The sequence below is a fragment of the Oryctolagus cuniculus genome, chromosome 11, assembly GCF_051225735.1.
Source record: "Oryctolagus cuniculus isolate XC-2025 breed Fujian yellow rabbit chromosome 11, ASM5122573v1, whole genome shotgun sequence".
Classification (NCBI taxonomy): domain Eukaryota; kingdom Metazoa; phylum Chordata; class Mammalia; order Lagomorpha; family Leporidae; genus Oryctolagus; species Oryctolagus cuniculus.
This window is the reverse complement of record NC_142877.1, coordinates 97,519,469-97,531,004: the sequence shown is the minus strand read 5'-3', so window position 1 is coordinate 97,531,004 and position 11,536 is coordinate 97,519,469. Positions and strand designations below refer to the sequence as shown.

General features: G+C 49.3%; 1 protein-coding gene across 2 annotated transcripts in view; it reads left to right on the top strand.

The window, feature by feature from the left end:
- Positions 1–3,302: 3,302 nt before the first annotated feature.
- The window catches only part of CEP83 (centrosomal protein 83), a 194,503-nt gene continuing 186,269 nt past the window's right edge, over positions 3,303–11,536 (top strand). For both annotated transcript variants that reach the window (XM_089308763.1, XM_089308758.1), the window contains exon 1: positions 3,303–3,513. The gene's annotated coding sequence lies outside the window, so the exon portion shown is untranslated. The remainder of the gene's footprint in view (positions 3,514–11,536) is intronic.

Here is an 11,536-nt window from a genome sequence, read left to right as displayed (position 1 = left end):
TTTCAAATAAAGTGAAAATAAATTTTTTAAAGATTTATTTTATTTGAAAGAGTTACAGGGAGAGGTAGAGACAGAGAGAGAGAGGTCTTCCATCCACTGGTCCACTCCCCAGATGGCTGCAATGGCTGGAGCTGCGCCGATCCGAAGCCAGGAGCCAGGAGCTTCCTCTGGGTCTCCCACGTGGGTGCAGGGTCCCAAGGTCTCAGGCCATCTACTGCTTTCCCAGGCCACAGCAGAGAGCTGGATTGGAAGAGGAGCAGCTGGGACTAGAACCAGCACCTATATGGGATGCCAGCACTTCAGGCCAGGGCTTTAACCCTCTGTGCCACAGCGCCGGCCCCGAAAATAAATTTTTAAAAAGAATTAAGTCGCGTGCCCATGCTGGGCTGCAAGAGAGGCCAAGGAAACAAATACATAGCATGTTCAGCCTCTGTGATGGGAAGCGGGTATTGATGGCACAGAAGGAAAGGGAGAGTGCTAAAGGATCTCATCTGCCTCCCAGCGAGGAGTGAAACATTTAAGGGAAGAGGAAGCAGTAGAGTTTTAAAAAGTAGACTTCCTTTGGGAACATTCTTTCAGGTTCAAAGTGTTCTTCCAGGTTACTTCTTCTACCAGGGAGAGAATTCATGTCCTCTCCCAGGGCTTGCTGCTTCCACCGTCTCCACGCTGTGCTGCTTGCACTCCTGCAGGCCCTGGAGAAGCTGAATGTAAATACCTCCAGTTCAGAGCGGTGGCACCAGATAGGAAGGTGGCTTTGAGATGTGCCGGACGACGCAGGCCTGTTTGCAGCCGTAAATAGGCCTGACGTCCGTGCTGACCCAAAGCCACTGGGAGCAGAAAGCTGCAGCCTTTCCCGCCTCCAAACTGCTTCAAGGAAAATGTCTCGAAAGAGGTCCTTTTCCTGTTCCTTATCCTCGCCCGCAGCGGAGGCTGTGTGCCCGCTCTTGGGGGACCCATCACAGCTGTGCAAGCGGGAAAGGGAAAGGAGCCAAGGCTTTTTCGTGTTGCATTTGTGACGTGAGCATGGCATTGACTAGGAGAGGAAAACGTGCAGGCGGGAGGAAGTAACTGGGGAAAATGGGCCTGTGAAAAACCACTCCACATCGCGAATCCTTAGGGAGACACAAATCCAAGCCGGAGAGCTGTCACCTGACACCTGTTGGAGTGGCTGTTATCAAAGACAGAAGATTGCAAGTGCTTGGAGGATATGCACACCATTGGTGGGGAGGTCCACTAGTGCAGTCGTAGTGGAAACCAGTATGGGGGTTCCTAAAAATGAAGACTAGAACTACCATATGAGCCAGCAATCCCACTACTGGGTGCGTGGCCAGAGGAATTGAAATGCATCTGCTCGGTCTTTGTTTCCATGTTCCTTGTAGCATCATTCATCCTCGCCAAGTTATGGAATCAGCCCAAGTGTCCAACACTGGGTGAACGGATGACGAGAATGTGGTACACAGTAGACTATTCTTCAGCCTTTAAAAGCAGAAGTTCCATCATTTGTAATACATGGATGAGCCCGGAGGATACTGTGTTAAAGGAAATAAGCCAGACACAGAAAGACCGATACAAAGTGTGGTGTTGTGGCACGCCAGGTTAAGCCACCACTGTGACACCAGCATCCCATATCAGAGTGCTGGTTAAAGTCTTGACTGCTCCACTTCCAATCCAGGTTCCTGCTATTGCACCTGGGAAGGCGGCAGATAATGGCCCAAGTATCTGTTCCCTTGCCACCCATATGGGAAATCCAGATGGAATTCCTGGTCTAGCCCTGGCTATTGTGGGCATTTAGGGAGTGAACAAGTGGATGGGAAATCTCCTTCCTCCTTCTCCTCCTCCTTTGTCTCTCTACCACTCTGCCTTTCAAATAAATAAAAAGTAAACTAAAAGCAAATACCTGTTTTCTTAAAATCCAGGTAAGAGGTGGGCATTTGGCATAGCAATTATGAAACACTGCTTGGGATGCCCATTACCTATATCAGTCCTGATTTCTCCACTTCCAATCCAGCTTCCCGCTAACGCACAGCGAGGAAGGCAGCATTGATGCTCAAAGAGTTGGGTCCCTACCACCCGTGGAGGAGACCTGGATGGAGATCTGACTTCCACCTGGCCTAGCCTGGCTGTTGCAGGCATTTGGAGAGTGAGCCAGTGGATGGAAGATCTCTCTCTCTCTCTCTCTCTCTCTCTCTCTCTGCCTTTCAAATAAATTGGAAATAAATAAGTAATTTTTAAAAAGGTAGGACTGAGCATGTTGCCCAGTGGTTAAGAACCTGTCTCTCATCTCAGAGTGCCTGGGTTTGACACCAGCTCCTCACCCCAGCTTCCTGCTGACAGAGACCCTGGGAAGCAGCTGTGACAGCTCAAGTGATTGCTGCCCATGTAGGAGACTTGGAATGAGTTCCTGGTTTCTGGCATTAGCACCAGCCAGGGACCATGAAATGGAAGTATAACATATGTGTGGCAAAGAAGATGAAGTACACTAATTGTAAGGTTAGGATGTGGTTAAGTTTTACCCACCATCAGCCTCGTGGAGGCAGAACACTCGCGGCCTTTCCTGGTCACCACCTTCCCCTCCCCTCCCCTCCCCTCCCCTCCCCTCCCCTCCCCTCCCATCCCCTCCCCTCCCCACATGTGACCACTGCTGTGGTTCTTATCACCATCACTGACTGATGATAATACTCTTCTTGCTCTTTCGCTTCTAAACCAGATACACCCAATTATGCAAAGTGGAAAGTCCCAGTCCCTGTCTCGGGTGGGCTACAGTGGTGGTGGTCCAGAGTCCATCCCTCCAGCCCGTTTCCCAATGTTTGGGTGCCTATCGGAGGGGAGTCTTGCTCTGAGGTTCACTTATGGCTCTTCCTCTTCTCTTGTAGAGGAGAGGCCTTGCCAGTTAACAATACCAGTAGACCGCAGATCATTCAGGAAGCACCCCTATTGTTGTGGAAGAATAGGGGGCTACTCCCCAGGGAGGCCTGGGGCACGGTGGTTTTGGTCTGCAGGACAGAAACAGAGTCCTGACCCTTGCCCTGCAGAGGGAGACTGTTGTGGGAGACTTGCTCTGCCTGGGGGAGGGGGGAGGGGGGAGGGGGTGTGGGGGACGGTGAAGACTGGTTCCCAGCCCCCTAGCCTGGCATTTGGAAGAGGCCAAGTTCTCATCCAGGGGCCGAGGAGCCAAAGGCAGCAGAGGGAGTGTGTTCCGCACCTGCTGTCTGGATGCAGAGGACTCAGATCGTAGAGATTGTAAAGGAGGGTGGAGCCATGGAATGAACGGCACCTGCTCCCGGTCCCGCCCCCCAGCACCTGCCGCGTAGGTGAGCCCACCTGGAACTGTTATACGTGGTGAGGAGCAGACGCAGACTGTAGTAAGCGCCTGACATCTGAGCACTTATTTCAGTAGTAATAGTACCCTAGAAACACCGTCGGTGAGGAAGAGACATCCTGGGGGACAGATGTGGCCCAGTCATTTGCCTGAGGAGACCGACTGTGCACGTGGGAAGATTGGAAGGCTCACAGGTGAGTACCTGCGGCTCTTTCCAGGTATGAGTGGGGTTGCTGTGTGTGGACAAGACTGCATGCCCCTACGAGGGGCAGCTGTGGGTGACCTGGGACAGGTAGTGTGTCCCAGGAGACGGGGAGCCTCTTTCTCTCCTGCAGTCCTGAGTCACCATGGCGCTTCGTGAGGTTGGTTCCTCGTGGCTTCTGTTTCCACTCGAAGAACCTTCGATCAAAGCGCTCGTGCCAGGCCGGCGCCGCGGCTCACTAGGCTAATCCTCCGCCTAGCGGCGCCGGCACACCGGGTTCTAGTCCCGGTCGGGGCGCAGGATTCTGTCCCGGTTGCCCCTCTTCCAGGCCAGCCCTCTGCTGTGGCCAGGGAGTGCAGTGGAGGATGGCCCAGGTGCTTGGGCCCTGCACCCCATGGGAGACCAGGAAAAGCACCTGGCTCCTGGCTCCTGCCATCGGATCAGCGCGGTGCGCCGGCCGCAGCACGCCGGCCGCGGCGGCCATTGGAGGGTGAACCAACGGCAAAGGAAGACCTTTCTCTCTGTCTCTCTCTCTCACTGTCCACTCTGCCTGTAAAAAAAAAAAAAAAAAAGAAAAGCGCTCGTGCCTTTTCAGCTGGAGTCTCTCCCCAGGTGTAACGTGAGCGAAAGCAGAGAATCCACATTTTCTGTGTCAGAGAATGAGGGTGCCTCAGTATTGTGGCCACTGCTAAGGCTGGGGGCTTGGCTTAACCTTCTTGTTTTGAATGCAAAATTATTCCCAACTTAACTCCCCTGCAGTCATCAGGGCCCTAAAATGGTAGAACTGTGCCCCCCCCGCCCCTCCCCCGCTCCCCCAGCCCCTAAAAGCAGCAGAGGGACCGCTGGATCTGTCCATGGTTCTGCCCAGCCCTTATCTGCTGTTTGGTTTTCTGTTGCCTTGGTTTCCTATGCTCAGCTGGAGTCCACAAAGTCTTGGATCTTAAAGAGAGGGAGGCCACAGCCCCTTCACTTCTGTTACAGTATCTTGTTATGTTTGTGCCTTTTCATCGTCATCATCATTGTTTTCACCTCTTACCTAATTTCTAAATTAAACTTTATCAGAAATATCATAGATATGTCTAGGGAAAACATAGACTTCAAAACATTTGTAGGAAAATGTGAATTAAAAGAGAGGTTTATTTTGGTGCAAAAAATGTTGAAATCCATACATAGGCTTTTAGTGATACACACTTTCTGTAAAACTTTTGGAAGAAACTTTGTTTGAGTGTATTTGGTTTGGATCCACTAGGAGTCTTGGATTGTATCCCTGCAGATAAAGGGGGACTTCTGGTATGTCTTTGATGGGCATATGTAGTGTTTCTGTTACAGATACACCTAAGAGTAGAGTTACTGTATCATAGGTATATATCCTCAACTTTGGTAGGGAACATCAGGTTTTTTTTTAAGATTTATTTATTTATTCGAGATGTAGAGTTATAGACAGAGAGAAGGAGAGACACAGAGAGAGGTCTTGTATCTGCTGGTTCACTCCCCAAATGGCCGCAACAGCCAGAGCTGCGCCGATCCAAAGCCAGGAGCCAGGTGCTTCTTCTGGGTTTTCCATGCGAGTACAGGGACCTAAGGACTGCTTTCCCAGGCCAGGGTGGAGAGCTGGATTGGAAGAGGAACAGCTGGGACTTGAACCAGCACCATATGGGATGCCGGCACTGCAGGCAGAGACTTAGCCTACTACACTACAGCGCCAACCCTGTGATCATCAGTTTTGCAAGGTGGCTGTATCCGTGTGCATCCTCAAGGAGTGCTTGAGCGTTCCAGTTACCCTCTGTCTTCTCCAGCACTTGGTGTTGCCAGTTGATTTTAGCTGTCCTTGTGGGTATGCGGTCACATCTTGCTGTGCTTGTAATTTCCATATCCTGGCTGAACAACAGTGGTGACCATGTTTTCATGTGCTTGTTAGTCACTTGGATATCTTCAGCACTTACTGTCAAACTCCTGTCTTGTAATTTGATTCAGTTCAACAGTCTTATTAAGCCCCTGCTGGGTGCTAGGCCCGTGTTGAGCAGTGAGGGAGGTATTGGTAAACACATCCTTCATTATATCCAACATACACACAGCAACTCATTAGATGTTGATAGGAAAGATCCATAGTACATGCAAAGGGGAAAATAGTGCAGAAAAAATGCGTGTAGTGTGCTACCATTTGTGTGAGAAGTTTCTGGAGAAAGTGAATGCACACACACACGCCTGTATATAGATATGTATCCTTGAATTTGCACAAACTTTTTTTTTCAGCAGGGTGAACTATAGCAGCTACTTGTAAAAGAAAAAAAACAACAGTGACTAGGAAACGGTGAAGGGGAGGGAAGAGACTTTCCACTGTACACCGTTTTAATTCTCTGTTCCATGTGCAATATAAACCTTTAAACCTTTAGAGCTAAATGCCTAAACGCCAATCTTTCAACCCTTGAAAAACGTTGCACAGAAATATGTAAGAAAAAGCCCAAAGGTTGCTTTTGTCCACAAAATGGCTTTATGGTCCAGTTGGGAGGGATTGTGGAGGAGTTATGGACACAGACAAGAAAAAAAAACACACACATAAAGGCAACAGAGTGTGATAAATCCTCCAGAGAACACACCAGGTGCACCTAATGCACACTTGGTTTGGGGAAGTGGATTTCAGGCAGGTGGATTTCAAGTTTCCCAAAGGAGCTGATGTCTACATGAAGACTGAAGAGCCAGTGAGACTTAGTCGAGGAAAGAGCAGGAAATAGGAAGGGTATTGTTTTTTATTTGTTTGTTTTGTTTTAAAGATTTATTTATTTGTTTATTTGAAAGAGTTACACAGAGAGAGAAGGAGAGGCAGAGAGAGAGAGAGAGGTCTTCCATCCACTGGTTCACTCCCCAGTTGGCTGCAATGGCTGGAGCTGTGCTGACCTGAGGCCAGGAGCCAGGAGCAGGTGCAGGGGCTCAAGGACTTGGGCCATCTTCTACTGCTTTCCCAGGCCATAGCATGGAGCTGGATCAGAAATGGAGTAGCCGGGACTCGAACCATTGCCCATGTGGGATGCTGGCACTGCAGGTGGTAGCTTTACCTGTTACACCACAGCACCTGCTCCGGGTATTATTTTCTAAAACTTATTTATTTGAAAGATTGAGTGATGGGGGTAGGGAGTGGAAGGAATTATCATCCATCTGCTGGTTCGCTCCCCAAATGGCCACAGCAGCCGGGGCTGGGCCAGGCCACAGCCAGGGAACTCCATCCAGGTCTCTCACATGGGTGGCAGGGACTCAAGTACTTGAGCCATCATCCGCTGCCTTCTGAGGCACCTTAGCAGGAAGCTGGATTGGAAGTAGAGCAGCCAGGACTTGAAACAGCACCTTGATATGAGATGTGAGTGTCACAAACAGCAGGTTGACCCCCTGTGGGACAGTGTCCCCCTGGGGGCTCTGGGGAGTGAGTTCTCGATGGAGACTGCAGCCTGGCTGTGACCGGGGGGCTGGAGCACAGTGGGCTCCTGCTGCTGAGCAGGTCCATGTCAGCGGGCGCAGGTGCGTAGTGGGGAAGAGCAGCAGCCATAAAGCGGGGCCAGACCATGGAGCTCCGAATGCTTGAGACTCGAATGCTTGGGGAGTCTGGGAGCTGCGGTTCCCCAAGAAGGACCAGCTGGACATCGGTGAGAGACTGATTATTGAAATAGGCAGACACGATTATGGAGACCGAGAAGTCTCGTGATCTGCTGCTTGCGTATTGGAGCCCCAAGTGTAACTGCTGGTCAGAGTCCAAAGGCCAGAGGATGGGGCTGGCGCAAGTCCTGGAATCTGAAGTCCAAGAGCTAGGATGTCCAAGGGCAGGAGAAGCTCCAGCAGAGATCAAATCCCGCCTGCCTCTGCCTGCCTGTTCTCGCCAGTTCCCTCGGTGGGCCAGATGACAGCCACCCACACTGGAAAGGGCCATCTGCTGTGGTCAGTTCACCACTTCCAACGCTGATCTTCTGGGTGCAGCCTCACAGACACACCTGGCAAGCATGTTTTACCAACCCTCAGGGCATGCCTCAGCCCACGAACTGACACATGCAGTTAACCATCACAGAGAGCAGGAGACAGACGAGAACAGATGTGTGCTTTCAAAAGGTCACTCTGGCTGCAGAGGGAATGGCTGTGGAAGTGCAGGGTCGGGGAGAGCAGAGGGAACGTGGCTTCGTGGGTGAGGACCAGGACTCAGCGTGGGCCCCACTCAGTGTGCTTCTGTAAATGGGCGAAACAGCACCTTCCACTCAGAGGTCTTGGGAAGGCAGAGTGAGAAGGTGTTCCCAGGCCCTTAGCCCAGAGCTGATATAGAGCAAGCCTTCCAGAAGGATCAGACGGCACTGTGATGTCACCCTGAGTGCGACCACGCCTCACCGTTTCTACTTCTGTTTCGAACCTTGTTCACCAGCCTCTTTCCCCTAGAACATTCAAGGAGCCCCCCAACAGGTTTGGCTATTGCCATGCTTGGCCCTACTGATCTGGTCTTCACACAGCCACCAGTGATGCTTGCAAAGTTGGATCCAATCATAGACAAATGCCCAATGTTCCTAATGGGTAACGAACTATGAAAAGACTGGCAACCCTGTAGAAACATGGGCAAGCAAGCAAGCAGGCAATCACAGAAAAGAGATAATAATGGCTCTGAGGAATGCAAATAATTGCTCAACTTCATTCCTTATAAGATACTTGCAAATTCGAACCAGTTTTTTTTTTTTTTTAATGTATGATTAGCAAAGACCAAGGAGTTGGATAATACCCTGTTTGATCCTCGAAAGGATACTGTTGTTGGTGGGAAGGTAACTTGTTACAACCACTCCTCGAAAGGATACGTTGTTGGTGGGAAGGTAACTTGTTACAACCTTAGTGGAAGGCAGTCTGGTAGTGCCCAGCAAAGTAAGAATAAACCTTTTCACATGGTCATTTAGTTTTATGACCTTAACTTATAGCTGTCATTTATACAAACTATCTGTAAACAATTATTCATTTCAGCACTGTTTGTAGGATATTTTTTTAAAGGATTTATTTATTTGAAGGGCAGAAAGAGACAGAGACAGAGGTAGATGGCGAGATCTTCCACCCACCGGTTCACTCCCCAAATGGCTGTAATGGCTGGAGCTGGGCTGACCCAAAGCCAGGAGCCAGCAGCTTCTTCCAGGTCGCCCACGTGGGTGCAAGGATCCAAACACTTGAGCCATCCTTATCTGCTTCCTCAGGCCACTAGCAGGGACCTCGATCAGAAATGGAGCATCCTGGGGCCGGTGCCTGAAGTGCTGGCATCCCATATAGGCGCCGGTTCGAGTCCCAGCTGCTCCACTTCTGAACTAGCTCTTGGCTATGGCCTGAGAAAGCAGTAGAGGATGGTCTAAGTCCTTGGGCCCTGCATCCATGTGGGAGACCCAGAAGAAGCTCCTGACTCTTGGCTTCGGATCGGTGTAGCTCCGGCCCTTGTGGCCAATTGGGGAGTGAACCAGCGGATGGAAGACCTCTCTCTCTGCCTCTCCTTCTCTCTGTGTGTAACTCTGACTTTCAAATAAATAAATAAATCTTTTTTTTAAAAAAAGTGGAGCATCCAAGACTTGATCTGGGTCCAATATGGAATGCCAGCACTGCAGGTGGCGGCTTTGCCTGCTACACCTGGCGCTGGCCCCTGTAGGATATGATTGATGCCTAGCTCCCTCTCTGATCTCACTTCTTGTTGCTCTTTCCCCTGGAACATTGAACTCTGACAAACTTAACTGTATCCAACATGCCATACACTGCTCCTATCTCAAAGCGACTCTACATGCTCTTCTCTCTGCCTTCAATGCTGTTCCCTTCCCTTGAAATGCTGTTCCTGTACCCAGAATGCTGTATCTTCTGATAGTGGAGGGGTCAGTCCTCCGTCTAGTTCCCTGTTCACACGCCATTTCCTCAGCGAGGCCTCTGACTACGTCAGTCAAGCAGCACTCCTCGGCAGCCCCTCTTCCACTTTGCTGCCCGCACAGCTTTGGTCATGTGACAAACTATACTAAAACCAAAGCCTTGTGATGGGAACATCCATGCCACGGTAAACTACAGGCATATTCCAAGTGGCAAGGGGACTTGTTAAGGGTAAGAATGAGAAGGATTACATCAGATGGTTTGCAACAATAATCTCTGTTCACGTGACCAACCATGAGGGTAACGTTAGGCTGAGTTGAACAGACAGTTGCTGGACAAGGTGTCCTTGTAGAAATATTTTTTGTAGAGGGTCGTGGTCTTCTCTAAGCTTGTGCTTCTGGAACAGGCTTTTGTGTTAGTTACTGTCAGGCCCTCCTGTGTTCAAAAACCCTTCCTAACCCCTTGGTGTTATTTATTATTTGTTAGGATTGACACAAGTGACTCCATCTTGATTCTGAAAACTTTCAAGTTTCTCTCACACCTGAAAACAACATTGACATTGACTGTTGTTGTTGTTGTTATTACCATTCTGTGCATTTCTCATGGCCAGGGATGGGGTTGGCAGGGCCTGGCTGATCTAGATGGTCCCATTTATGAGTGTGGGGTCTTAGCTGGGACAACTGAAATGGTTGAGACCATTGGGGACTTGCTCACGCGGTGCCAGGCGAGTTCTTAGAAGCCAGAGAAAGCAAGTGCAATACACAAGCACTTTCCACACCCCTGTTTGTGTCACATTTCCAATGGCACATCAGCAAAAGTAGGTCCTGTAGCTGAGACAGAATCATTGCAGTCGGCAGTACCCAAGGGTATGGATACAATGAGAAAAAATAGGGGCTGCTGCTGCAGGATTGGGCTGTGGAGTGTCATAGCGCTTATTACCTTTAGTCATTCCGCTATGCATTTGTTTGTAAACTGCATCTTCTACAGCAAGAGTTCTCAAGGAGGCAGGACCTGTCCTGCTCTGTGTCTTTTTGAGTGTTGACTGTGCTTTCTATCACTCCCAATTTGTTTCTTTAGATGCATTGCCACTGGGAAACCCAAGTCTCAAACTGTAGGAAGAATTCTATTTTCCTGTGGAACTCCTACTGACCCACTCCTCCACCAGCCAGCTGTTACTGCTGGGGACTTTCCATGATGGGTCCAGCTTAGATCAGGTGGCCACTGCAGGTGAACCGGTTAAGGTCAAGGGGGTGGGATCATGAAGAACCTGGAGGCTGACTGGAGCCAAATGGCTGGAATAAGAGCAAATTCACAAAGAAAGGAGGTGCCGTTCACAGACACAGGAAACTTGAAAGAAGGACTTGGTTGCATACGTGCATTCCTTTTTTAAATCTATATTACTGTACTGCATTTAAGGCAGGATCTGTGTTTGATTCACCCCTCATAGAGATTTTTTTTAATATACATATATTAAAATATATATTTAATTCATCTCCAATATTATTTCTTTGATATCATGCGAAGTTTGGAACTGTCAAGACTGCTCTCCTGTCTCCACCTCCTGAAAGTTTGAGAGTCTCCAAGCCCACCCTCACTTCTGATGCCCACTGCAAGTTCAAGAGCTCCCAAATTACTCCGTTTCAGTAATTCACTAGAAGGTTTCACAGAACTCACTAGACTGCTTGGCTGTTATACTACTGGTTATGCTTTATGATAGCGGGAAGCTACAGATTAGATTTAAGCAAGGGAAGATGTACCTAGGACAGAATCTGGGAAAGTATGAAGCTGCTAATTGTCTTCTAGTGGAATCATGGACAGCCCTAGCTCCTTCCAGCAATGTGTGACAGACACATGGGAGTATTGTCAACCAAGGAAGTTTGGTATCCAGCATTTTTATTGAGGTCACATAGATGTACTTAACTACTTGTAAGGTTGACCTTAGCCTCCAGCCTATCTGGAGGTTGAGTGGATACCAGGTGTCCCCAAACCACTACCACAAATTATTTCATTTGGAGTATCTGGCATGGGCCAAGGGCCTCAAGTAGACCAAGCTGGTCTTATCAGGCAGGATGCTTCCAAGAGCTTAGAGATTATCCACCAGGGGTGGAGAGCAAAGGCTAGATCTCACTTTGGGAAGATGAATTCTTTAGTACACAAAATGTTTTATA